Here is a 27,481-nt window from a genome sequence, read left to right as displayed (position 1 = left end):
GTAAGCATAAATTTTGTTTTCTTTCTAATGGCATAGAGAGTCCACAAAATCATTCAAATTACTAATGGGAACCAATGCCCAAGAGAGAGGACACAGAATGGAAAGGGAGGGAGAAACAAGACAGGCGGACCTAAACTGAGGACACCACCGCTTGAAGAACCTTTCTCCCAAAGGAAGCCTCAGCTGAGGCAAACATTGAATTTGTAAAATTTAGAAAATGTATTTAAGGAGGACCAAGTGGCCACATTGCAAATTTATCCACAGAAGCCTAGTTTTTAAAGGCCCAGGAACAGCACTAGTTGAATAAGCTGTAATCCTCTCAGGAGGTTGTTGTCCAGCTGTCTCATAGGCCAACCTAATGACACTCCTCAACCAAAAGGAAAAAAAGAGTAGCCTTTTGACCCTTACTTTTGCCAGCAAATACTACAAAAAGGGCAGAAGATTGACGAAAATCCTTAGTAGCCTGGAGATAGAATTTTAGAACACGAACTACATCCAGGTTGCGTAACAGATGTTTCTTCTGAGAAGGATTAGGACACAAAGGAGGAACAACAATTTCCTGATTGATATTGCAGTCCAAAACCATCTTAGGTAGAAATCCCAATTTGGTACGAAGGACCGCCTTAGCCGCATGGAAAATTAGATAAGGGGAATCACACTGTAGAGCCAAAAGTTCTGAAACTCTACGAGCAGATGAAATAGCTAGCAAAGACAAAACTTTCCAAGACAACAATTTAATATCAACAGAATGCATAGGCTCAAACGGAGCCTGCTGCAAAACCCGAAGAACAAGATTAAGGCTCCAAGGTAGAGCAACAGGTTTGAACACAGGCCTGATTCTGACCAGGGCCTGAACAAAGGACTGAACATCTGGTAAGTCGGCCCAACGCATATGTTTAGAACAGAAAGGGCAGAAATCTGACCCTTCAGAGAACTGACCGACAAACCCTTTGCCAGACCCTCCTGGAGAAAAGACAAAATACAGGGAATTTGCACTTTACACCAAGGAAAACCCCAAGATTCGCACCAGTAAAGGTAAGTGCGCCAAACCTTATGGTAAATTTTGCTAGCAACTGTCTTATGAACCTGGATCAAGGTGTCAATAACGTTTTCAGAAAAACCTCGTCTAGACAAGACTATGCGTTCAATCTCCATGCAGTCAGCTTCAGAGAATCTAGATTTGGATGTATAAAAGAACCCTGAAGTAAAAGGTCCTTCCTCAGCGGTAATATTCACGGGGGAGAGGATGACCTCGACCAAGCTGGAGCAATTAGAATCACCGAAGCCTGCCCCTATTTAATAGGGCTATCACCCGAGGAAGGAGGGCAAATGGAGGAAACCGGTAAATCAGATCAAATTCCCATGGGACTGCAAAAGCGTCCACCAGAACTGCTTGCGGATCCCTTGATCTGGATCTGTATCAGGGAAGCTTGGTGTTTAGACGAGATGCAATCAGGTCCAACTCCGGAACCCCCCACCTGAGGGTTATCATTGAGAATACCTCCGGATGAAGAGCCCACTCCCTTGGGTAAAAAGTGTCTGCTCAGGTCATTTGCTTCTCAGTTGTCCACACCTAGGATGTCAATGGCAGAAATGTGGCAGTTGTGAGACTCTGCCCACCAAAGGATGCAAGACACCTCCTTCATTGCTAAGGAACTGCTTGTTCCTCCCTGATGGTTGATATAAGCCACTGATGTGATGTCCGATTGGATTCTGATAAATCGGACCAAACTCAGTTGAGGCCAAGCTAGAAGTCAATCTCCCAGGATGGTCTCAAGAAGCATGTGCCTTGGGGAAGATGGTCCTGAGAGAGCCACCAGGACAGAGTCTCATCAGGTTGCATAGGACTATCCTCAGATAGGTCAGAATGGTCTCCATTCCATTGACTGAGCATACATAACTGTAGAGGCTTTAGATGGAAACGAGCAAAAGGAATAATGTCCATGGAGGTCACCATAAGACCAATTACATCCTATACTGAGCCACTGAGGGTCGGACAGAGAACTGAAGAGAAAGGGCAGGCAGAAAGAAGTTTGGACTCTCACTTCTGTTAATATTTTTTTTTTATCAAGCTCGAGTCTATGATCGTCCCCAAAAAACAGACCCTGGTATTGGTCACCAAGGAACTCTTGTCCAGACTCACCATCCACCCATAAAATCGGAGAATCAACAACAGAGAAACTGTATGGGATCTTGCTAAATGAAATAATGGCGTTTGAACCAAGATATTGTCCAGGTATGGCGCCACCACAATTCCTAGAGATCTGGTCACTGTCAAAAGAGCCCCTAGAACCTTCGTAAAGATTCAGGGAGCTGTGGCTAGGCCGAAAGGAAGGGCTACAAATTGGAAGTGTTTGTCCAGGAAGGCAAACCGTAGGAATTGAAAATGATCCCTGTGGATAGGGACATGAATTTAAGTGTCCATTAAGGTCGATGGTGGTCATGAACTGACCCTCCTGAACTAAAGGGAGAAAAGAACGAATAGTCTCCATTTTGAAAGACGGAACCATGAGAAATTTGTTGAGGCACTTTATGTCTAGAATAGGTTGAAAAGTTCCCGCTTTCTTGGGAACTACGAAAAGGTTGGAATAGAATCATTGACCCTGTTGTGCCAGAGGTACAGGAACGATCAGTCCTAGAGAAGAGAGAGAGATCCCTGACGCAGCTTAAGAATGCCTCTTTTCTCCTGGTTTGCTTATAATCTTGACAGGAAGAGAAATCTGCTTCTCTGAGGACGAGATTTGAAACCTCATCTTGTATCCCTGAGTGACCACTTCCACCACCCAAGGATCTGGAACATCGCGAACCCAAACTTCTTGAAAACGAGAAAGGCTGCTCCCCTACTTGATCCATTCTTTGATCGGGGGCAAACCCTTCACGCTCATTTGTTCTCAGAGGAAGGTTTCTTGGATTGCTTGCCCTTATTCCAAGGTTGACAGGATCTCTAGGATAGCTTTGACTGATCAGCTTTAGAAGAAGAGGATTTGTCCCTTGAAGTTGCGAAAGGAACGGAAATTAGAAGTCTGGCGACCCTTAGTTCTAAAAAATTTTTTTATCCTGAAGCAGAAAGGTTCCCTCTCCAACCGTGACAGCGGAGATATTTTCAGCCAGGCCGGGACCAAACAAGGTCTTACCCTTAAAAGGAAGAGACAGAAGTCTGGACTTAGAAAACATGTCTGCCGACCAAGATTTTAACCACAAGGCTCTGCGAGATAGAATGGCAAGACTAGAAGTCTTTGCACTCAGACGCACTACCTGCATACTGGCATCGCAAATAAAGGTATTAGCCAGTTTTAAAGCCTTGATCCGGTCCTGGATCTCCTCCACTGTAGTCTCCTCGAGAATTAGCTCAGATAAGAAGTCACACCTATATGAGGCTGTGCCTGCGACCGCTGCCATACTAGCAACTGGTTGCCATAGCAGACCTTGGTGAAGAAATATCTTACGCAAGTAACCCTCTAGCTTTCTATCCATAGGGTCTTTGAAAGGGGTACTATCCTCTTGAATCATAGTTCTTTTAGCCAAGGTGGAAATAGCTCCAGAATCTGCAACAGGAAACATTTTCTCAGTCCCAGAAAAACTGATTAAAAAATAAATTAGTGATTCCATACACAAGTGCCCAGCAATAATGCCAAATTTAAAATATCTCTTCATGGTGGGGATTTATAAGTCCCCAAGCTCCATTGAAGAAAAAAAAGAGGAATTAACCCCTTAAGTGAGTCCCCTTACTAAAGCAGGAAAAGCACTTGCCTTTAGGAGCTTCAGTTGCAGGGCATACACAGCATCTTAGGTCTGACAGGGACCTGGAAAGAAAGGAAAAGCTTAGTTAACCAACCCTGGTTTTCCATATGGGGGTTAGCCTCAAATGTTGGAGAACAAGGACTACCCTGCTGACCTCCAACTGCTAACAGCTACCAAAACTCTTACTCAAGAGGATTACATGGGTACAGCATTACCCCAATCCTTGCTTGTAGGGAAACTACCCATTAAAAGAATAAAAAAATTGGCGCCAAGTATGACGCACAACGCAAAAGAAAGTGACTTTTTGGCGCCAAACCAACACCAGGAAATGACGCAACTTGCGTCATAACAAGGGCGACTTTGCGCCAAAACAACTAGCGTCAACAAAGACACAGGAAATGACAAAACTTGCACCACTATAGGCACAACTTAGCACCAAAAAACACGCAATAACAGCATTTTGGGTCCTAGATATGCCCGCGAAAATTAAGGAAAAACAAGTGAAAAATGGAAAATGACAAACCCCAGGTGAGAAAAAAAAGTTTAAATAAACTTTCTAAAACATGATTCTCATACTGAAACTGCTAGACTGCAAAAGGGAAATATACATAGACCTGACTCATAGCAAATAAGTAAACAGATATTTAAAACTTTACAACATAACAAAGCACCACACATAGCTGAGAGTATCTTAAAAAAATTATACATACTTACCAGAAGACACCCATCCACATATAGCAGACAGTCAAACCAGTACTGAAAAATATCAGCAGAGGTAATGGTATAAGAGTATACAGTCGATCTGAAAAGGGAGGTAGAGAATGAATCCCTACGACCGATAACAGAGAGCCTTTGAAAAGATTTCCCATGAGTGGAACCATGAAATTAACAGGTGATACTCTCTTCACATCCCTCTGACAAACACTACTCAGAGGAATTGGGCTTCAAAATGCTTAGAAGTGCCTATCATAGAAGAAATCGAGCACAAACTTACTTCACCACCTCCACAGGAGGCAAAGTTTGTAAAACTGGGGAATGACTGTGGTGGGAGGTGTATTTATAGGCATTTTGAGGTTTGGGAAACTTTGCCCCCTTCTGGTAGGAATGTATATCCCATACGCCACTAGCTCATGGACTCTTGCCACTTACATGAAAGAAAACTCAATTTTCTGCAGACACCATCTTTGCACACCTCCATGATGTACAAAGGCAAATAATGACTAGGGATTGTGGGAAGTGGGAGGGATACTTGTAGCTTTGCTGGGGTGTTCTTTGCCTCCTCCTGGTGGCCAGGAGTTGAATTCCCACAAGTAATTAGAATTAATTTGTGGACTCTCCATGCCATTGGAAAGAGTAAATTCCCTCTACAAAGTGAATGGTTGGAGCATGACAGGACAGGTAGGGCTGAAAATGAGAAATCATTTTGTCATGAGAAGAGCAGGTTAAGTCCCCTGGCTTTGCTGTAACTATAAATAGCCACTGGGCTGTGTGTGCTATGTAAAGTCATTTACCTTATGCAGCACCCCTTCACTGACTTACAAGGCATGTCAAATCTAAGTCCATGCAGCAGTACCCAAATAGAGCGCATCCAGTGCAGGTATCGAGTACCACAGAGCATTGCAGTAGGAAATACCTGTGTCTCTCAGGGGAGGCTAGGGATGAGTCCCTGCGATGCCTGAGGGTAGTTATGACTACAACGCAAGTTAGGGAAATACTGTGCACATAATAGGGTATTCCTATGTCCCTGTATTATTCAGCTGTTGTGAAGAGTCTTTTCCGTCTTCTTTGTAAATGATAGTCCCTGGGGACTCTCTGGGTCTCACATAGGTCTGAGCTCCCAATTTGTAATCCATAAGCAAGTAGCTGGAACAACCTCAATTTTCAACCAACTCCTACGAGGCCAAGAACAAAACAGAGATGGGAGGGATTTTAAGCTCATATTTGGGTCCTTTCCTCCTCCTTGTGGAGCGAAATATATCCCATATGTTATGGACCATCATCATTTTACGAAATAAGTGTTTTTCTTTGTTGTTTTTAACTAAAAAAAGTTTTACCAAGAGGATTTTAAAACCAAAATAAAGGGTCTTCCATAAACTGTTAAACTGTATTAGTAAAGTCTAGAGTGTGTGGTTATGATATACCTCATGAATGGTGTACATAGCCTGTGAGCTATGGGAGTGCATGTATTTGTTCACTGTGGTTACCACCTGCAGAAATCGACTGCTTCCAGTAAAGAGCCCATTTAGTTCTGAGTACATCACAGGCAGATGATCTATGTAAAGGAGTATATTGAAGGCTGAACAGGAGGAGGCTAAAGGGACTGGTCAACACAACAACCATTTCACTATGCTTAAGGGATGACTGCTTCTAGTGGATAGCCCATCCAGTGCTGTGTATGTCACTGTAAGGAGTCTCTCGATGACCCAACAGGAGGGGGGCTAGGGGGCCGGTCCCTGCGACAACTGTGGCAGGCTTGTGACTAACTCATTATAGGGAGGGGTTGGGAGTGATTGTGCCACTGCCCCATAAGTGGGTGCATTTCTAATTTAAAAATTTAACTTGCGTTGCAAATTGTTCATCAAGATATATAAAGAAAACAAAAACGCACCTCAATGAGCATTTGAATAAAAACAACAAAGATATGTATGCAAAATAAATACTTTATTTTATATAATTAGAAATCAGCCCTTGTGTACTTAAGTGTGTACAGTTTTAGATTTTACAGTTATATTCTTCTCTAACTGAAACTCAGCAGAATACACTAAATTATGAAAACCACCAAGGTTTAAACTCAATTTCCATAAAATTGTGCCATTGAGTGGCCTGGATTGAACATTCCCAACAAGCATTTAGTTTAGCTCCAAACAGTGATCAAGGAAAAAATAGTGTGTGTGTCACTGAAGATCAGAAGGGGAAAAATCCCAGATTTTTAACAGGTTTTTTTCCAGTCAACACTTATGATCAATATAAATCACATTTAAGACAAGGTCTTAAAGAGCAGGGAAATAAATCAATAAAAATTATAGTGTTAAAAAATGGCACACAAAAGAACTGAACTATGGGAAACGGAATAAAATGTTTAAATAATCTTGTGTTCGAAAATACATCTTTCAGTGTAAGAACATAAAGTAGTTTTCGGTAAATGCAAGTAATCCACTAAACAAGTTACAAAACCAAATTCCGCTTTGAAAGTAATGCAGCAAATGTTCCATATGCTTAGCTTAAAGTGGCACTACACAGCAGAAGAAAAAATATTTGTTGTAAAGCTCTCAAAGTGATTCATGTATTGCACAGTCTATACCTCATGGAGGTCAGTGTCAAAGCCAGACATACAGTTGTTTCACTATTTCACCCCTGGCAATGCATACTTTGCAACAATTCATACTCCCTCTTGCAGTGGGAAGGTCATTTTGAAATTGGAAAAGTAAATCTTCAAGTTTTAGTTAAAAAAACAAAAACAACAAACAAAACAAAATACAATAGAAACACAGTACATTGAAATAAATATTAGATGAAACCTCCCTGGTTCTCTTATTGGCAAAGCTAAGCAAAGTGCCCAAATTAAAAAACTCTCACACACACACACATATTCCATTACTCATAGGAGGGGGGAACACAATACACAGAGTGTGTAGAGTACATTTTTCAGCAGCATATTCTCTCTCCTGAATAATTAGCTTGACTTGAAATTCTGCTTCATTCATTCTTCTAGCATGTTTTCCAAAATAAATGGATTTCAGTGGATTTCAGATTACCTTAGGGGAAAAAAGGAAATCGATTAGTGTACCCAAAGTTATAAAATGTTAAGTACAGTAGACATTCATAATCAAAAGTGCTTAATAAATAATAAAAAAAGACAATGCAATAGCACTTAGTCTGAATTTTAAATGAGTGATAGATATTTTTTCTAACAAATTTCAAAATATCTATTAAATTTGCCAAACACTTCTATCATATGACAGCCATCAGCCAATCACAGACTCATACACTGAACTCTTGCACATACTAAGTAGGAGCTGGTGTGTCAAAGTATTCATATAAAAACAAAATTTATGCTTACCTGATAATTTTTTTTTCTTTCTCACATGGAGAGTCCACGACATCATTCCAATTACTAGTGGGATATTCAACTCCTGGCAAAGAGCACCCCAGCAAAGCTGTTAAGTGTAACTGCCTTACCCATAACCCCCAATCATTCAGCTGACGGAAAAGGAAAAAAGAAGAAACACAAGGGTGAAAAGGATGTCTGAAGTTCACTCAAAAAAATGCAGAATTAAAATAGGGCGGGTCGTAGACTCTCCTCATTCTTAAAGGCCCAGGTGGAAGCCACAGCTCTAGTGGAATGAGCTGTAATTCTTTCAGGAGGCTGCTGTCCAGCAGTCTCATAGGCTAAACGTATTATGCTACGAAGCCAAAAAGAGAGAGAGGAAGCCGAAGCTTTTTGACCTCTCCTCTGTCCAGAGTAAATGACAAACAGAGAAGAAGTTTGTCGAAAATCTTTAGTTGCCTGTAAGTAGAACTTCAGAGCACGGACCACGTCTAGATTATGCAAAAGACGTTCCTTCTTTGAAGAAGGATTAGGACATAATGATGGAACAACAATCTCTTGATTGATATTCCTTTTAGAAACAACCTTAGGTAAAAACCCAGGTTTAGTACGCAGGACTACCTTGTCTGAATGAAAGATCAGATAAGGAGAATCACAATGTAAGGCAGATAACTCAGAGACTCTTCGAGCCGAGGAAATAGCCATCAAAAACAAAACTTTCCAAGATAAAAGCTTAATATCAATGGAATGAAGGGGTTCAAACGGAACAGCCTGAATAACTTTAAGAACCAAGTTTAAGCTCCACGGAGGAGCAACAGCTTTAAACACAGGCTTAATTCTAGCCAAAGCCTGATAAAAAGCCTGGACGTCTGGATTCTCTGCCAGACGTTTGTGTAAAAGAATAGACAGAGCGGAAATCTGTCCCTTTAGCGAACTAGCGGATAAACCCTTTTCTAAACCCTCTTGTAGAAAAGCCAATATCCTAGGAATCCTAACCTTACTCCATGAGTAACTCTTGGATTCGCACCAATATAAATATTTACGCCATATCTTATGGTAAATTTTTCTGGTCACAGGCTTCCGAGCCTGTATTAATGTATCAATAACCGAATCCGAAAACCCACGCTTTGATAGAATCAAGCGTTCAATTTCCAGGCAGTCAGCCTCAGAGAAATTAGGTTTGGATGGTTGAAAGGACCCTGAATTAGAAGGTCCTGCCTCAGAGGTAGAGACCATGGTGGACAGGACAACATGTCCACTAGGTCTGCATACCAGGTCCTGCGTGGCCACGCAGGCGCTATCAGAATTACCAATGCCCTCTCCTATTTGATCCTGGCAATCAGTCGAGGTAGCAACGGAAATGGAGGAAACACATAAGCTATGTTGAAAACCCAAGGGGCTGCTAATGCATCTACCAGCACCGCTCCCGGGTCCCTGGACCTGGATCCGTAACAAGGAAGCTTCGCGTTCTGGCGAGATGCCATGAGATCCAGATCCGGTTTGCCCCAACGACGAATCAGTTGAGCAAATACCTCCGGGTGAAGTTCCCACTCTCCCGGATGAAAAGTCTGGCGACTTAGGAAATCCGCCTCCCAGTTCTCCACGCCTGGGATGTAAATCGCTGACAGGTGGCAAGAGTGAGACTCTGCCCAGCGAATTATCTTCGAGACTTCCAACATCGCTAGGGAACTCCTGGTTCCCCCTTGATGATTGATGTAAGCCACAGTCGTGATGTTGTCCGACTGAAATCTGATGAACCTCAGAGTTGATAACTGAGTCCAAGCTTGAAGAGCATTGAATATTGCTCTTAATTCTAGAATGTTTACTGGAAGGAGTTTCTCCTCCTGAGTCCACGATCCCTGAGCCTTCAGGGAATTCCAGACTGCTCCCCAGCCTAGAAGGCTGGCATCCGTTGTTACAATCGTCCAATCTGGTCTGCGAAAGGTCATTCCTTTGGACAGATGAACCGGTGACAACCACCAGAGAAGAGAATCTCTGGTCTCCTGGTCCAGATTTAGCAAAGGGGACAGATCTGAGTAATCCCCGTTCCATTGACTTAGCATGCATAGTTGCAGCGGTCTGAGATGCAGGCGCGCAAATGGCACTATGTCCATTGCCGCGACCATTAAGCCGATTACCTCCATGCACTGAGCTACTGATGGGCTTGGAATGGAATGAAGGACACGGCAAGCATTGAGAATCTTTGATAACCTGGACTCCGTCAGGTAAATCTTCATCTCTACAGAATCTATAAGAGTCCCTAGAAAAGGAACCCTTGTGAGTGGTAACAGAGAACTCTTTTCCACGTTCACCTTCCACCCATGCGACCTCAGAAATGCTAGAACTATCTCTGTATGAGACTTTGCATTTTGAAAACTTGACGCTTGTATCAGAATGTCGTCTAGGTACGGAGCCACCGCTATGCCTCGTGGTCTTAGTACCGCCAGAAGTGAGCCCAGCACCTTCGTAAAAATTCTCGGGGCCGTAGCTAACCCGAAGGGAAGAGCTACAAACTGGTAATGCCTGTCTAGAAAGGCAAACCTTAGGTACTGATAATGATCTTTGTGAATCGGTATGTGAAGGTAAGCATCCTTTAAGTCCACTGTGGTCATATATTGACCCTCTTGGATCATGGGTAGGATGGTTCGAATGGTTACCATCTTGAACGATGGTACCCTTAGGAATTTGTTTAAGATCTTTAAGTCCAAGATTGGTCTGAAGGTTCCCTCTTTTTTGGGAACCACAAATAGATTTGAGTAAAATCCTTGTCCCTGTTCCGTTCGCGGAACTGAGTGGATCACTCCCATGACTAAGAGGTCTTGTACACATTGTAGAAATGCCTCTTTCTTTACTAGGTTTGTTGATAACCTCGACAGATGGAACCTCCCTTGTGGAGGAGAGGTTTTGAAATCCAGAAGGTATCCCTGAGATATAATCTTCAATGTCCAGGGATCCTGCACATCTCTTGCCCAAGCCTGGGCGAAGAGAGAAAGTCTACCCCCCACTAAATCCGTCTCCGGATAGGGGGCCCTGTCTTCATGCTGTCTTAGGGGCGGGAGTAGGCTTTCTGGCCTGCTTGCCCTTGTTCCATGACTGGTTGCCTTTCCAACCCTGTCTGTAACGAGCAGTAGTTCCTTCCTGTTTTCGAGCAGAGGAAGTTGATGCTGCTCCTGCCTTGAAGTTACGAAAGGCACGAAAATTAGACTGTTTGGCCTTTGGTTTGGCCTTGTCCTGAGGAAGGGCGTGGCCCTTACCTCCCGTAATGTCAGCAATAATTTCCTTCAAGCCGGGCCCGAATAAGGTATGCCCTTTGAAAGGAATGTTAAGTAGTTTAGATTTGGAAGTTACATCCGCTGGCCAGGATTTAAGCCAGAGCGCCCTGCGCGCCTGTATGGCGAATCCGGAATTTTTAGCCGTAAGTTTGGTTAAATGCACTACGGCATCTGAAACAAACGCATTAGCTTGTTTAAGGGTTCTAACTTTGCTCAAAGCCTCATCCAATGGCGCTGTGCGAATCGCCTCTTCCAGAGACTCAAACCAGAATGCCGCTGCAGCCGTGACAGGCGCAATGCATGCAAGAGGCTGCAATATAAAACCCTGTTGAACAAACATTTTCTTAAGATAACCCTCTAATTTTTTATCCATTGGTTCTGAGAAAGCACAGCTATCCTCCACCGGGATAGTGGTACGTTTGGCTAAAGTAGAAACTGCTCCCTCCACCTTAGGGACCGTCTGCCATAAGTCTCGTGTGGTGGCGTCTATAGGAAACATTTTTCTAAATATCGGAGGAGGGGAAAAAGGCACACCGGGTCTATCCCACTCCTTACTAATAATTTCTGTAAGTCTTTTTGGTATAGGAAAGACGTCAGTACACACCGGTACCGCATAGTATCTATCCAACCAACACATTTTCTCTGGAATTGCCACCGTGTCGCAATCATTCAGAGCCGCTAACACCTCCCCTAGTAACACACAGAGGTTCTCAAGCTTAAATTTAAAATTTGAAATTTCTGAATCCGGTCTCCCCGGATCAGAACCGTCACCGACAGAATGAAGCTCACCGTCCTCATGTTCTGCAAATTGTGACGCAGTATCAGACATGGCTCTCGTGTCATCAGCGCGCTCTGTTCTTAACCCAGAGCTATCGCGCTTGCCCCTTAATTCGGGCATATTATATAATACTTCTTTCATAACATTAGCCATATCATGTAAAGTGATTTGTAAGGGCCTAGATGTACTTGGCGTCTCCATCTTACGCATCTCCCGAGCGGGAGACGCAGGTACTGACACGTGAGGAGAGTTAGGCGGCATAACTTCCCCCTCGTTGTCTGGTGATAGTTTCTCTATCGGTACAGATTGACTTTTATTCAAAGCAATATCAATACAATTGGTACACATCGTTCTATTGGGCTCCACATTGGCTTTTGAACATGATGAACAAACAGTTTCCTCTGAATCATTCATGTTTAAACAGACTTAGCAATGAAACTAGCAAGCTTGGAAATCACTTTCAATAAGTTTACAAGCAATATAAAAAACGCTGCAGCGCTTTAAAAAATACAGATATAGTTAAACAATTCTTAACAAGAAGTGTATTATTAGCAGAGGATTGCACCTATTAGCAAAAGGATGATTAACCCCTCAATACCCAAAACGGATAAAACGGATATCAATTAAGATTTAACGCTTTTAATCACAGTCAAACACACTGTCACAGATCTGCTGTGACTGATTACCTCCCTCAAAAATGAATTTTGCAGACCCCTGAGCTCTCTAGAGACGTCCTGGATCAAGGAGGAAGAAGCAGGAAGACTGTGCTAGAATTTTAACTGCGCAACAAGGCGCTAAAACAAGGTCCCTCCCACTCCTATTACAACAGTGGGAGCCCTGATATAACGGTTTCCATGCAGAAAATATATGTTAGCCATGTGGAAAAAATCATGCCCAAAGAGATCACCAAAGTACCTCACAAAAACGAATAACATGCCAGTAAACGTTTTATTAAAAAACAACATTTTCCAATGTCATGCAAAGTTATCACTAAGCCTGCTACCAGTCGCTACCACTGCAGATAAGGCTTAAGTATTATTTCAGTTTTAACAGTATTTTCTCAGTCAAATTCTAGTCCCTAGAAAATAACTCGACTGCGCATACATTTATCAGCCTGATACCAGTCGCCACTACTGCATTTAAGGCTGTACTTACATCATACGGTAACAGCAGTATTTTCTTAGTCAATTCCATTCCCAGAAAATAATGTACTGCACATACCTCATTTGCGGAGGACCCCGCATGCTATTCCCAGTTTCTGAAGTTACCCCACTCCTCAGAATGTCGAGAACAGCCAGTGGATCTTAGTTACGCCTGCTAAGATCATATAAAAAAAAAACGCAGGCAGTTTCTTCTTCCAAATACTGCCTGAGATAGAAAAACAGCACACTCCGGTGCCATTTAAAATAACAAACTTTTGATTGAAGAATAGTTAAGTAAAAACTCCAGCTCCTCTCGCGACCTCCTTCTTTGTTGAGGGTTGCAAGAGAATGACTGGATATGACATGTGAGGGGAGGAGCTATATAGAAGCTCTGCTTGGGTGATCCTCTTGCAACTTCCTGTTGGGAAGGAGAATATATCCCATAAGTAATGGATGACCCGTGGACTGAACACACTTAACAAGAGAAACAACAAACAGGGAAGAAGATTGCAAAAAATCTTTAGTAGCTTGTAAGTAAAATTTTAGAGCCCGCACAACATCCAAGTTATGCAAGAGACTTCCCTTTAGAGAAGGATTAGGACAAAAAGGAGGAACAATAATATCCTGATTAATATTTCGATCCGATACTACATTAGGGAGAAACCCCAATTTAGTACGAAGGACCACCTTATCAGCATGAAAAATAAGGTACGGGGAATCACACTGCAGAGCTGAAAGCTCAGACACTCTGCGAGCGGGAGAAATGGCAACAAGAAACAAAACTTTCCAGGATAATAGATTTATATCACCAACATGCATAGGCTCAAACTGAGCCTACTGCAACACTTTAAGAACTAAATTAAGGCTCCATTGGGGGAGCAACAGGTTTAAACACAGGTCTGATTCTAACCAGAGCCTGTACAAAGGCTTGAACATCTGGTAAGTCTGCCAGACGTTTGTGTAAAAGGATAGATAATGCAGAAATCTGACCGTTTAGAGAACTGACCGATAAACCCTTATCCAGTCCATCCTGAAGAAACGTCAAAATCCGGGGAATCCTCACCCGGCTCCAGGAGAACCTCTTAGATTCACAACATGAAAGATATTTACGCCATATCTTATGGTAAATCTTGCAAGCAACCGGTTTTCGAGCTTGAATCAGTTTCAGAAAAACGCCATTTAGACAGAACTAGGTGTTAAATCTCCAAGCAGTTAGCTTCAGAGAATCTAGGTTTGGATGGAGGAAAGGACCCTGAAGTAGAAGGTCTTTCCTCAGAGGTAACCTCCAAGGAGGTAGAGATGACATTGTCACTAGATCCGTGAACCAGATCCTGCAAGGCCATGCAGGAGCTATTAGAATCACTGATGTTCTCTTCTGTTTGATACGAGCAATGACTTGTGGAAGGAGAGCAAATGGAGGAATGTAGTAATGTAGAAATACAGGGTAATATAGGGAAATCTTAATGCAGAACAAATCGTAATTCTTCATAAAATTATTTTATTAGAGCATACAAAGCTGCACCCAAAAAAATACAAAAAGAAATATTGCAATCAATATTATACACGTTTGTAAAAACTGCCTCAGATGTCGGAGGCTCCTACCAGCCAGAAGAATATCCCACTAGTATTCGTCTGTGACAAACTCCTAATCACTGAATAAACAGAAGCTGTTTCACTAAACCATGCAGGATCAAAGACGTCTGCTGAACTGAATGACCACTCCGCTCCGTAAAAGCGGAAGTGCGGTCAACACTCTAAAAAGGAGTGGGAAAATAACTGCATTAAAAAAAAAATAAAAAAAAAATGGCTCATCACTGTAAGACCGTGCAAGGTGACAGACCGAGTAAACTGACTAAGGAGAAAAACCAAGCGGCAATCTCCTCTACCGTCTAAATGATTCCCTGTAGCCCAGAAATGAAATATTTAGGCAATATTTTAACCTCTAAGAAATGTAATAAAAATAAAAGGTGACCAATAAAGAATCCTCTATTAAAAAAACCTTCAAACTCCCTTGCCAAAAGAAAAACATAATTTATGTAATTATTTACCTGATAAATTAATTTCGTTCATATTGGCAAGAGTCCATGAGCTAGTGACGTATGGGATATACAATCCTACAAGGAGGGGCAAAGTTTCCCCAAAAATCAAAATGCCTATAAATACACCCCTCACCACACCCACAATTCAGTTTAACGAATAGCCAAGCAGTGGGGTGATAAAGAAAGGAGTAGAAAGCATCAACAAAGGAATTTAGAAATAATTGTGCTTTATACAAAAAATCATAACCACCATAAAAAAGGGTGGGCCTCATGGACTCTTACCAATATGAAAGAAATGAATTTATCAGGTAAATTCTTACATAAATTATGTTTTCTTTCATGTAATTGGCAAGAGTCCATGAGCTAGTGACGTATGGGATATCAATACTCAAGATGTGGAACTCCACGCAAGAGTCACTAGAGAGGGAGGGATAAAAATAAACAGCAGCCATAATTCGCTGAAAAAATAATCCACCCAAAATAGAAGTTTATTCTTTAAATGACAAGAAAAACTTAAAACATCAGCAGAAGAATCAAACTGAAACAGCTGCCTGAAGAACTTTTCTACCAAAAACTGCTTCTGAAGAAGCAAATACATCAAAACGGTAGAATTTAGTAAATGTATGCAAAGAGGACCAAGTTGCCGCTTTGCAAATCTGATCAATTGAAGCTTCATTCTTAAAAGCCCACGAAGTGGAGACTGATCTAGTAGAATGAGCTGTAATTCTCTGAGGCGGGGTCTTACACGACTCCAAATAAGCTTGATTAATCAAAAGCTTCAACTAAGAAGCCAAGGAAATAGCAAAAGCCGTCTGACCTTTCCTAGGACCAGAAAATAAAACAAATAGACTAGAAGTCTTCCTGAAATCTTTAGTAGCTTCAACATAATATTTCAAAGCTCTTACCACATACAAAGAATGTAAGCATCTTTCCAAAGAATTCTTAGGATTAGGACACAAGGAAGGGACAACAATTTCTCTACTAATGTTGTTAGAATTCACAACCTTAGGTAAAAATTGAAATGAAGTCCGCAAAACCGCCTTATCCTGATGAAAAATCAGAAAAGGAGATTCACAAGAAAGAGCAGATAGCTCAGAAACTCTTCTAGCAGAAGAGATAGCCAAAAGGAACAACACTTTCCAAGAAAGTAGTTTAATGTCCAAAGAATGAATAGGCTCAAATGGAGGAGCCTGTAACGCCTTCAAAACCAAATTAAGACTCCAAGGAGGAGAAATTGATTTAATGACAGGCTTAATACGAACTAACACCTGTACAAAACAGTGAATATCAGGAAGTTTAGCAATCTTTCTGTGAAATAAAACAAAAAGAGCAGAGATTTGTCCCTTCAAAGAACTTGCAGACAAACCCTTATCCAAAATATTCTAAAATATTGATTGGTAATCTCGCCTCTTGAGATTTCCAAACCCCTTGCGCTGTCAGAGATCCCCAAACAGCTCCCTAACCTGAAAGACTTGCATCTGTAGTGATCACAGTCCAGGTTGGCCGAACAAAGGAAGCCCCTTGAACTAAACGCTGGTGATTTAACCACCACGTCAGAGAGTGTCGAACATTGGGATTTAAGGATATTAATTGTGATATCTTTGTATAATCCCTGCACCATTGACTCAGCATACAAAGCAGAAGAGGTCTCATGTGAAAACGAGCAAAAGGAATCGCATCCGATGCTGCAGTCGTGAGGCCTAAAACTTCCATGCACATAGCCACTGAAGGGAATGACTGAGACTGAAGGTGTCGACAAGCTGCAACCAATTTCAAACGTCTCTTGTCTGTTAGAGACAGAGTCAAGAACACTGAATCTATCTGGAAACCTAAAAAGGTGACCCCTGTCTGAGGAATCAAGAAACTTTTTGGTAAATTGATCCTCCAACCATGTTTTTGAACAAACAACACTAGTTGATTCATGTGAGATTCTGCAGAACGTAAAGACTGAGCTAGTACCAAGATATCGTCCAAATAAAGAAACACTACAATACCCTGCTCTCTGATTACAGAGAATAGGGTACCTAGAACCTTTGAAAAGATTCTTGGAGCTGTTGCTAGGCCAAAAGGAAGAGCAACAAATTGGTAATGCTTGTCTAGAGAAGAGAATCTCAGGAACTGATATTGTTCTGGATGAATCGGAATATGAAGGTATGCATCCTGCAAGTCTATTGTAGACATATAATGTCCTTGCTGAACAAAAGGCAGAATAGTCCTTTATAGTCACCATCTTGAAAGTTGGTACTCTTACATAACTATTCAAAATTTTCAGATCCAGGACTGGTCTGAATGAATTTTCCTTCTTTGGGACAATGAATAGATTTGAATAAAACCCCAGACCTTGTTCCTGAAAAGGAACTGGCATGATTACCCCTGAAGACTCCAGGTCTGAAACACACTTCAGGAAAGCCTGAACTTTTACTGGATTTGCTGGGATGCGCGAGAGAAAAAAAATCTTCTCACAGGAGGTCTTACTCTGAATCCTATTCGATACCCTTGAGACAATGCTCTGAATCCAGTGATTTTGGACAGAATTTATCCAAATATCCTTGAAAAACCTTAACCTGCCCCCTACCAGCTGAGCTGGAATGAGGGACGCACCTTTATTGCGGACTTAGGGGCTGACTTTGGTTTTTGAAAGGCTTGGATTTATTCCAATTTGAGGAAGGCTTCCAATTGGAAACAGATTCATTGGGGGAAGGATTAGATTTTTGTTCCTTATTTTGACGAAAGGAACAAAAACGGTTAGAAGCCTTAGATTTGCCCTTAGGTTTTTTATCCTGAGGCAGAAAAATTCCTTTTCCTCCAGTAACAGTTGAAATAATAGAATCCAACTGAGAACCCAATAAATTATTACCTTGGAAAGAAAGAGATAGTAATCTAGACTCAGATGTCATATCATCATTCCAAGATTTAAGCCACAAAGCTCAATTTCCTTATATGACAGTTTCAGGAATGGGAAAAAAAATGCAAATAGCATAGCCCTCTGACATAGAAAAAGGCAAGAGGCAAATTGCAATGGGGTAATAAAATAATGAATAAATTTGGCGCCAAGTATGACGCACAACGTGACAAATTTTTTTGGCGCCAACAACACTCGGAAATGACACACTTGCGTCACTAACGACGCAACCCTGTGTAGGAACTCGGCGTCAACTACGCCGCCAGAAATGACGAACTTGAGCCAACGTACGTACTTTCGCGCCAAAAAGGTCTTGAGCCAAGAATGACGCAATAAAGTCTAGCATTTGGCGCACCCACGGGCCTAGTACTGCCCGCAATTTGCAAGAATATAGTCAATCTGAAAAAAAAAAAAGACTAAACCCCAGGTAAGAAAAAATATTTCTTAAAATGTTTATTTTCCCCAAATATGAAACTGACAGTCTGCACAAGGAAATACATGAACCTGACTCATGGCAAATATAAGTACAATACATATATTTAGAACTTTATATAAATGCATAAAGTGCCAAACCATAGCTGGGGTGTCTTAAGTAATAAAAAACACTTACGGAAAAAGACACCCATCCACATATAGCAGATAACTGTTTCAGTACTGGTTTGGCTATCAGTAGAAGTAATGGTATATGAGAGTATATTGTCGATCTGAAAAGGGAGGTAGGAGATGAATCTCTACGACCGATAACAGAGTACCCATGAAATAGATCTCCCGTGAGGAAAACCATTGGATTCAATAGGTGATACTCCCTTCACATCCCTCTGACTCTGAGAGGAATCCGGCTTCAACAATGCTGAGAAGCGCATATCAATGTAGAAATCTTAGCACAAACTTACTTCACCACCTCCATAGGAGGCAAAGTTTGTAAAACTGAATTGTGGGGGTGGTGAGGGGTGTATTTATAGGCATTTTGAGGTTTGGAAAACTTTGCCCCTCCTGGTAGGATTGTATATCCCATACGTCAGTAACTCATGGACTCTTGCCAATTACATGAAAGAAATATCCATAACTCATACTAAAATTTTAAGTGCCATGTCCTAAATATGACACCTTAACTAATAAGGAGTATAAAGTCCCAAATTAAGGATCTGAAAGAGGATTAACCTCCTAAGTGCTGGCATCCTCCTGTACCTAGAAGGCAAAAGCATTTACCTTAGATCCAAATGCATGATGAATGCTGATCCCTAGGTGTGGCAGGCGTCTAAGTCGCTGTCATAGACCTGTAGGAAAAGAAAGAACAGAGTAACCAACTCTGGCTTTCTGCAAAGGGGTAGCAAAATGTTAAAAGTAAAGCAAAGGACTTCCTCTTCGCCTTTTAACTGCTAAAAGCCATAACTACTCTTACTCAAGAAATTGACGTGGACACAGCTAGACCCCAATCCTTGCTTGCAGGGAAAAGAACCCATAAAAGGATTAAATCCTTCAGACACTAACTTTGCACAACCTCCATTGACAGAGGCAAACTGAATGACTGGGGGTTATGGGTAGGGCACTTACACTTAACAGCTTTGCTGGGGTGCTCTCCTCCTACTGGCCAGTAGTTGAATATCCCACTAGTAATTGGAATGACGTAGTGGACTCATTTCATAGGACAGAAAAGATTGTACAATTTTATAATGGAAGTAAACTGGTTAAGTTTATTAAAAAAATAAATAAAAAAATTGCATGCTCTTTCTGAATCACAAAGTTTAATTTTGGACTTTCGTGACCCAATTAAAAGCCTCCTAATTCAGTCAATTCACCAGTTGAAACATTGCAGATTATGTGCAATCAATTACATTGCTGTCATATCAAATTTATATAAAATTGATAATTGCTGATCACACAAATAATGTAAATTTAATCTAAAAAAGCTGAATAAAACTATATGCAATTCATGCATTCTAGATATAGAAAACATGTGCAAAAACAGTCATTTTTCCTAAACAGCACATTAATAACTTGTAATTACTATATATATATATATATATATATATATATATATATATATATATATATATATATATATATACACACACATACATACACACACTAATTTATCTGCTAATTTTTATAAACAGCTAAACTGCCCCCACTTGCTTAATTTGGAGTCAATTCAGGTAAAATACTATAAAAAAATATTTTTTATAGAGTAAATGTTTTATGTCAGCATCTATGTCACTGATGGAATATTAATTTATACTGTGTCACTGGTGCACAACTTTCTGACATAGGCCAATAAACAGTGTTTTAGAAGTTGTAAGGGCTGCATATAAATTAATGGCTATTAAAAACAGACAAATATTATAAGTACAAATCACCAAATCCGGAATTCCAAAAACCAAACATTCTGAAATCCAAACTTTTAATTAACATATTTATTTTTCAAAGTATCAAAATGTACTATTTTTCCTCTGCCTGTGTCTTTAACCTGGTTTTTTTTTTGGTTCTAAAATACAAATAGTCTATATTTATTTAAAACACATATTACCTTTCTGATTATCTTTATGAGGGTACTATGTATACAAAAGTATTAAAAATTATATAAAAACTACGAAAATGATGACATGTAAATATTGCATGTATGACATAAGATTATTGTTTACACTTGGTTCAGCCCCTCTCCAAACATTTTACAGATGCAAATACTCCAAAAATCCAAACCTTTTCTGGTCCCAAGAAGTTTGGATAAAGGGTTTTCTACCTGTAATAGATTTCTTTATAATGTCCATTGGCATTGTATCTAATATCTTATTTATTGAGAAATAATATTGTAATCACTTTTGAAAAATTTGATTTTAAAATGTACGAGAATCCCAGATCTCCAACTTCAGTTTGACAAATTTACTAAAAAAGATCAAATTTATTCCGGACAGTAGTCTTCTCCATTTATCAATAAGTTGAGCTGAACAAATCACATTTAAAAAAAGAACTTTACTTTTGGTCACCATAAAACAAACACCATCTTCCTTGATTACGCAAGTAGCTAGAGAGTTCTTACCATTTAAATCCGCCCATCAGTTTTTCCATCCAAGGACCGCATTGGAGAGGAAACTGCTGCCAACAGCCCACTTACAATCTCTCGCCTGATGTCACCAACAATGGATTCTTTTATCTGGAACACAGTTACATTTTGTTAAGTCTCTCTTCTTAAATTGTAATGGAAAAAAAGTGCATATTTTGTTATAGTATAACAGCCACAGATGAGTTTTTTTTCTGAATAAACTAAACTATAAATAACACACTGCCATCTTCACAAGTCGAAGCATTTAAAAAAGAAATACAAGGCTTCACATACAGCTTTGTTAGAAAGAAGTTGAATAATTGTCCTAATAAGCAGGAATTCTCTATCAACATAATTTTGAAGAGATGTGCATGGAGTTTTTCCCTATGAGTATAAACCTTGAATAATTAAGCCCATCACTACAGTTTTGATAGGGGCCAACAGGTACAGAAAGTATTTTGGGGTGACACTTAAAATGTTCCATTACAAACGTTTAAATTCTTTATTTCCTGATGGACTCTATGCTTTGTCTTAAAGGAAGAGGAAACCCCAAAATTTTATTTCATGATTCATATAGATCACACAATTGTAATCAACTTTCATTTACTTCTATTATCAAAATTGCTTTATTCTCTTTCAATCCTTTACTGAAGGAACAGCATTGCACTACTGGCAGCTAGCTAAACACATCCAGATAGCTAATTACAAGAGAGACAAATGTGTGTAGGTACCAATCAGCAGCTAGCTCCCACTAGTGTTGGATATGTGCATATTCTTTTTCAACAAGAGATACCAAGAGAACGAAGCAAATTTGAAAATAGAAGTGAATTTAAAAAAGTGTATTAAAACATAATTTATGTAAGAACTTACCTGATAAATTCATTTCTTTCATATTAGCAAGAGTCCATGAGCTAGTGACGTATGGGATATACATTCCTACCAGGAGGGGCAAAGTTTCCCAAACCTCAAAATGCCTATAAATACACCCCTCACCACACCCACAATTCAGTTTAACGAATAGCCAAGAAGTGGGGTGATAAAAAAGTGCGAAAGCATATAAAATAAGGAATTGGAATAATTGTGCTTTATACAAAATCATAACCACCACAAAAAAAGGGCGGGCCTCATGGACTCTTGCTAATATGAAAGAAATGAATTTATCAGGTAAGTTCTTACATAAATTATGTTTTCTTTCATGTAATTAGCAAGAGTCCATGAGCTAGTGACGTATGGGATAATGACTACCCAAGAAGTGGATCTTTCCACACAAGAGTCACTAGAGAGGGAGGGATAAAATAAAGACAGCCAATTCCTGCTGAAAATAATCCACACCCAAAATAAAGTTTAACGAAAAACATAAGCAGAAGATTCAAACTGAAACCGCTGCCTGAAGTACTTTTCTACCAAAAACTGCTTCAGAAGAAGAAAATACATCAAAATGGTAGAATTTAGTAAAAGTATGCAAAGAGGACCAAGTAGCTGCTTTGCAGATCTGGTCAACCGAAGCTTCATTCCTAAACGCCCAGGAAGTAGAAACTGACCTAGTAGAATGAGCTGTAATTCTCTGAGGCGGAGTTTTACCCGACTCAACATAGGCAAGATGAATTAAAGATTTCAACCAAGATGCCAAAGAAATGGCAGAAGCTTTCTGGCCTTTTCTAGAACCGGAAAAGTTAACAAATAGACTAGAAGTCTTACGAAAAGATTTCGTAGCTTCAACATAATATTTCAAAGCTCTAACAACATCTAAAGAATGCAACGATTTCTCCTTAGAATTCTTAGGATTAGGACATAATGAAGGAACCACAATTTCTCTACTAATGTTGTTGGAATTCACAACTTTAGGTAAAAATTCAAAAGAAGTTCGCAACACCGCCTTATCCTGATGAAAAATCAGAAAAGGAGACTCACAAGAAAGAGCAGATAATTCAGAAACTCTTCTGGCAGAAGAGATGGCCAAAAGGAACAAAACTTTCCAAGAAAGTAATTTAATGTCCAATGAATGCATAGGTTCAAACGGAGGAGCTTGAAGAGCTCCCAGAACCAAATTCAAACTCCAAGGAGGAGAAATTGACTTAATGACAGGTTTTATACGAACCAAAGCTTGTACAAAACAATGAATATCAGGAAGAATAGCAATCTTTCTGTGAAAAAGAACAGAAAGAGCAGAGATTTGTCCTTTCAAAGAACTTGCGGACAAACCCTTATCTAAACCATCCTGAAGGAACTGTAAAATTCTCGGTATTCTAAAAGAATGCCAGGAAAAATGATGAGAAAGACACCAAGAAATATAAGTCTTCCAGACTCTATAATATATCTCTCGAGATACAGATTTACGAGCCTGTAACATAGTATTAATCACAGAGTCAGAGAAACCTCTTTGACCAAGAATCAAGCGTTCAATCTCCATACCTTTAAATTTAAGGATTTCAGATCCTGATGGAAAAAAGGACCTTGTGACAGAAGGTCTGGTCTTAACGGAAGAGTCCACGGTTGGCAAGAGGCCATCCGGACAAGATCCGCATACCAAAACCTGTGAGGCCATGCCGGAGCTACCAGCAGAACAAACGAGCATTCCTTCAGAATCTTGGAGATTACTCTTGGAAGAAGAACTAGAGGCGGAAAGATATAGGCAGGATGATACTTCCAAGGAAGTGATAATGCATCCACTGCCTCCGCCTGAGGATCCCGGGATCTGGACAGATACCTGGGAAGTTTCTTGTTTAGATGGGACGCCATCAGATCTATTTCTGGAAGTTCCCACATTTGAACAATCTGAAGAAATACCTCTGGGTGAAGAGACCATTCGCCCGGATGCAACGTTTGGCGACTGAGATAATCCGCTTCCCAATTGTCTACACCTGGAATATGAACCGCAGAGATTAGACAGGAGCTGGATTCCGCCCAAACCAAAATTCGAGATACTTCTTTCATAGCCAGAGGACTGTGAGTCCCTCCTTGATGATTGATGTATGCCACAGTTGTGACATTGTCTGTCTGAAAACAAATGAACGATTCTCTCTTCAGAAGAGGCCAAAACTGAAGAGCTCTGAAAATTGCACGGAGTTCCAAAATATTGATCGGTAATCTCACCTCCTGAGATTCCCAAACTCCTTGTGCCGTCAGAGATCCCCACACAGCTCCCCAACCTGTGAGACTTGCATCTGTTGAAATTACAGTCCAGGTCGGAAGCACAAAAGAAGCCCCCTGAATTAAACGATGGTGATCTGTCCACCATGTTAGAGAGTGTCGAACAATCGTTTTTAAAGATATTAATTGAGATATCTTCGTGTAATCCTTGCACCATTGCTTCAGCATACAGAGCTGAAGAGGTCGCATGTGAAAACGAGCAAAGGGGATCGCGTCCGATGCAGCAGTCATAAGACCTAGAATTTCCATGCATAAGGCTACCGAAGGGAATGATTGTGACTGAAGGTTTCGACAAGCTGTAATCAATTTTAAACGTCTCTTGTCTGTTAAAGACAGAGTCATGGACACTGAATTCATCTGGAAACCCAGAAAGGTTACCTTTGTCTGAGGAATCAAAGAACTTTTTGGTAAATTGATCCTCCAACCATGATCTTGAAGAAACAACACAAGTCGATTCGTATGAGATTCTGCTAAATGTAAAGACTGAGCAAGTACCAAGATATCGTCCAAATAAGGAAATACCACAATACCCTGTTCTCTGATTACAGACAGCAGGGCACCGAGAACCTTTGTAAAAATTCTTGGAGCTGTAGCTAGGCCAAACGGCAGAGCCACAAACTGGTAATGCTTGTCTAGGAAAGAGAATCTCAGAAACTGATAGTGATCTGGATGAATCGGAATATGCAGATATGCATCCTGTAAATCTATTGTGGACATATAATTCCCTTGCTGAACAAAAGGTAAGATAGTCCTTACAGTTACCATCTTGAACGTTGGTATCCTTACATAACGATTCAATATTTTTAGATCCAGAACTGGTCTGAAGGAATTCTCCTTCTTTGGTACAATGAAGAGATTTGAATAAAACCCCATCCCCTGTTCCGGAACTGGAACTGGCATAATTACTCCAGTCAACTCTAGATCTGAAACACATTTCAGAAATGCTTGAGCTTTTACTGGATTTACTGGGACACGGGAAAGAAAAAATCTCTTTGCAGGAGGTCTCAACTTGAAACAAATTCTGTACCCTTCAGAAACAATGCTCTGAATCCAAAGATTGTGAACAGAATTGATCCAAATTTCCTTGAAAAAACGTAACCTGCCCCCTACCAGCTGAGCTGGAATGAGGGCCGCACCTTCATGTGGACTTAGAAGCAGGCTTTGCCTTTCTAGCTGGCTTGGATTTATTCCAGACTGGAGATGGTCTCCAAACTGAAACTGCTCCTGAGGATGAAGGATCAGGCTTTTGTTCTTTGTTGAAACGAAAGGAACGAAAACGATTATTAGCCCTGTTTTTACCTTTAGATTTTTTATCCTGTGGTAAAAAAGTTCCTTTCCCACCAGTAACAGTTGAAATAATGGAATCCAACTGAGAACCAAATAATTTGTTACCCTGGAAAGAAATGGAAAGTAAAGTTGATTTAGAAGCCATATCAGCATTCCAAGTTTTAAGCCATAAAGCTCTTCTAGCTAAAATAGCTAGAGACATAAACCTGACATCAACTCTGATAATGTCAAGACTGATAGTCTTGATAAAGGCCTCTCTTGAGGGCCGAAACGCGTTGACAGAGCTATGGTGAGCTATTTATTCCTTGATTGTTGAATTATAATACAGTATTACACTATTGTTATTATCTTTTATTTTCAGGGTTTGAAGATTCCCTAGGATTATTTTTATTTATATTTTTGTATTTTTGCTTATTTTTATTTTTTCTTTTTTATTTTTATACAGCAAATAATTTTTCTACATGGAAACATAACCCCTCCACATAAGCCCCCTTTTTGGGATCACTCTCACTAGTTTGTGCACATACTAATCATTTATTTTTTGTTTTTTATCTTTTGGATATTTTACATCTTTTTTGGACTTATTTTTATCACTATTTTGGATTGACTTCACGGATTATTCTTTGTCACCATATTTTGATAGACTTTTTTTTTTTTTCTACCTTCATTTTGATGTTTTTTAAATGTCTCTTTGAAATGTTTTTTGCAAAGCTTTTTTAATAGAACTTTTGAATCTGCTGGATTTGCACTATTCATTTATACCACGCTTTTGGACAACACTTAAATTTGGACAGTTTATTTTTTGGATACACATGTGAAAATCTATTTATATCTCTTAACTTTGAGAAGGGATTTTTGGACACTACTTAACCTTTTTTTATATATCTCTTAACTTTGAGAAGGGATTATTGGACATTATTTACTTTTCATTGTTTTTTATTATTTTTTATTGTTTATTATTTTCAGATTTATGCCAACACAACTATATATGAGACGAATTTTATGAGACATTATACATACAGCAAAAAAGCAAAACACGCGTGTTTTTATAGATATTTATGTGTTTATGTGTTTTTACACATTATTTCTTGCCGTTCTGTTAAAATATATTTTAAACGACACCCTTGTTTTATATGTTTAATATGTATTAAATGCTTTTATGTATCAACTGTGCCACTCTTAGATCTTATATCTAGATATCAAAACCTACACATCTATACAGCACAACTACCATAATTGTAGCTGAGCTATAGCGCTATACAATTTCTCAGACAGAATACCATATTTTCACACCTATACCGCACCAGACCTCGCCAAGATTTGGCGCTCCTTTCTAAACCACGTTTTGACACATATTTTCTAAAAGTGGGCACCTGGGGACCCACTATAGACAGGAGCTATAGGTCCACACTTTCAGCGCTGTAAGAAAACATTGAATCTATCAACTCTGATAATATCAAAAATGGCATCACAGATAAAATTATTAGCATGTTGACGAAGAATAATAATATCATGAGAATCACGATGTGTTACTTGTTGCGCTAAAGTTTCCAACCAAAAAGTTGAAGCTGCAGCAACATCAGCCAAAGATATAGCAGGTCTAAGAAGATTACCTGAACACAGATAAGCTTTTCTTAGAAAGGACTCCATTTTCCTATCTAGAGGATCCTTAAACGAAGTACCATCTGACGTAGGAATAGTAGTACGTTTAGCAAGGGTAGAAATAGCCCCATCAACTTTAGGGATCTTGTCCCAAAATTCTAATCTGTCAGGCGGCACAGGATATAATTGCTTAAAACGTTTAGAAGGAGTAAATGAATTACCCAAATTATCCCATTCTTTGGAAATTACTGCAGAAATAGCATCAGGGACAGGAAAAACTTCTGGAATAACTACAGGAGTTTTAAAAACCTTATTTAAACGTTTAGATTTAGTATCAAGAGGACCAGAATCCTCTATTTCTAAAGCAATTAGGACTTCTTTAAGCAAATAATGAATAAATTCCATTTTAAATAAATATGAAGATTTATCAGCATCAACCTCTGAGACAGAATCCTCTGAACCAGAGGAATCATCAGAATC

The 27,481-nt window shown here is 39.9% G+C and overlaps 1 long non-coding RNA gene across 1 annotated transcript; it reads right to left on the bottom strand.

The window, feature by feature from the left end:
- Positions 1-6,383: 6,383 nt before the first annotated feature.
- Positions 6,384-21,445, bottom strand: LOC128645499 (uncharacterized). Its single transcript, XR_008400123.1, has 2 exons — positions 20,960-21,445; positions 6,384-7,496 (listed from the first exon to the last, which is right to left on the bottom strand). It is a non-coding gene; the product is annotated as an uncharacterized LOC128645499 (long non-coding RNA).
- Positions 21,446-27,481: the final 6,036 nt, after the last annotated feature.

This window comes from Bombina bombina, chromosome 1 (assembly GCF_027579735.1).
Source record: "Bombina bombina isolate aBomBom1 chromosome 1, aBomBom1.pri, whole genome shotgun sequence".
NCBI classification, from domain to species: domain Eukaryota; kingdom Metazoa; phylum Chordata; class Amphibia; order Anura; family Bombinatoridae; genus Bombina; species Bombina bombina.
This window is presented reverse-complemented; position numbering and strand designations above follow the sequence as displayed.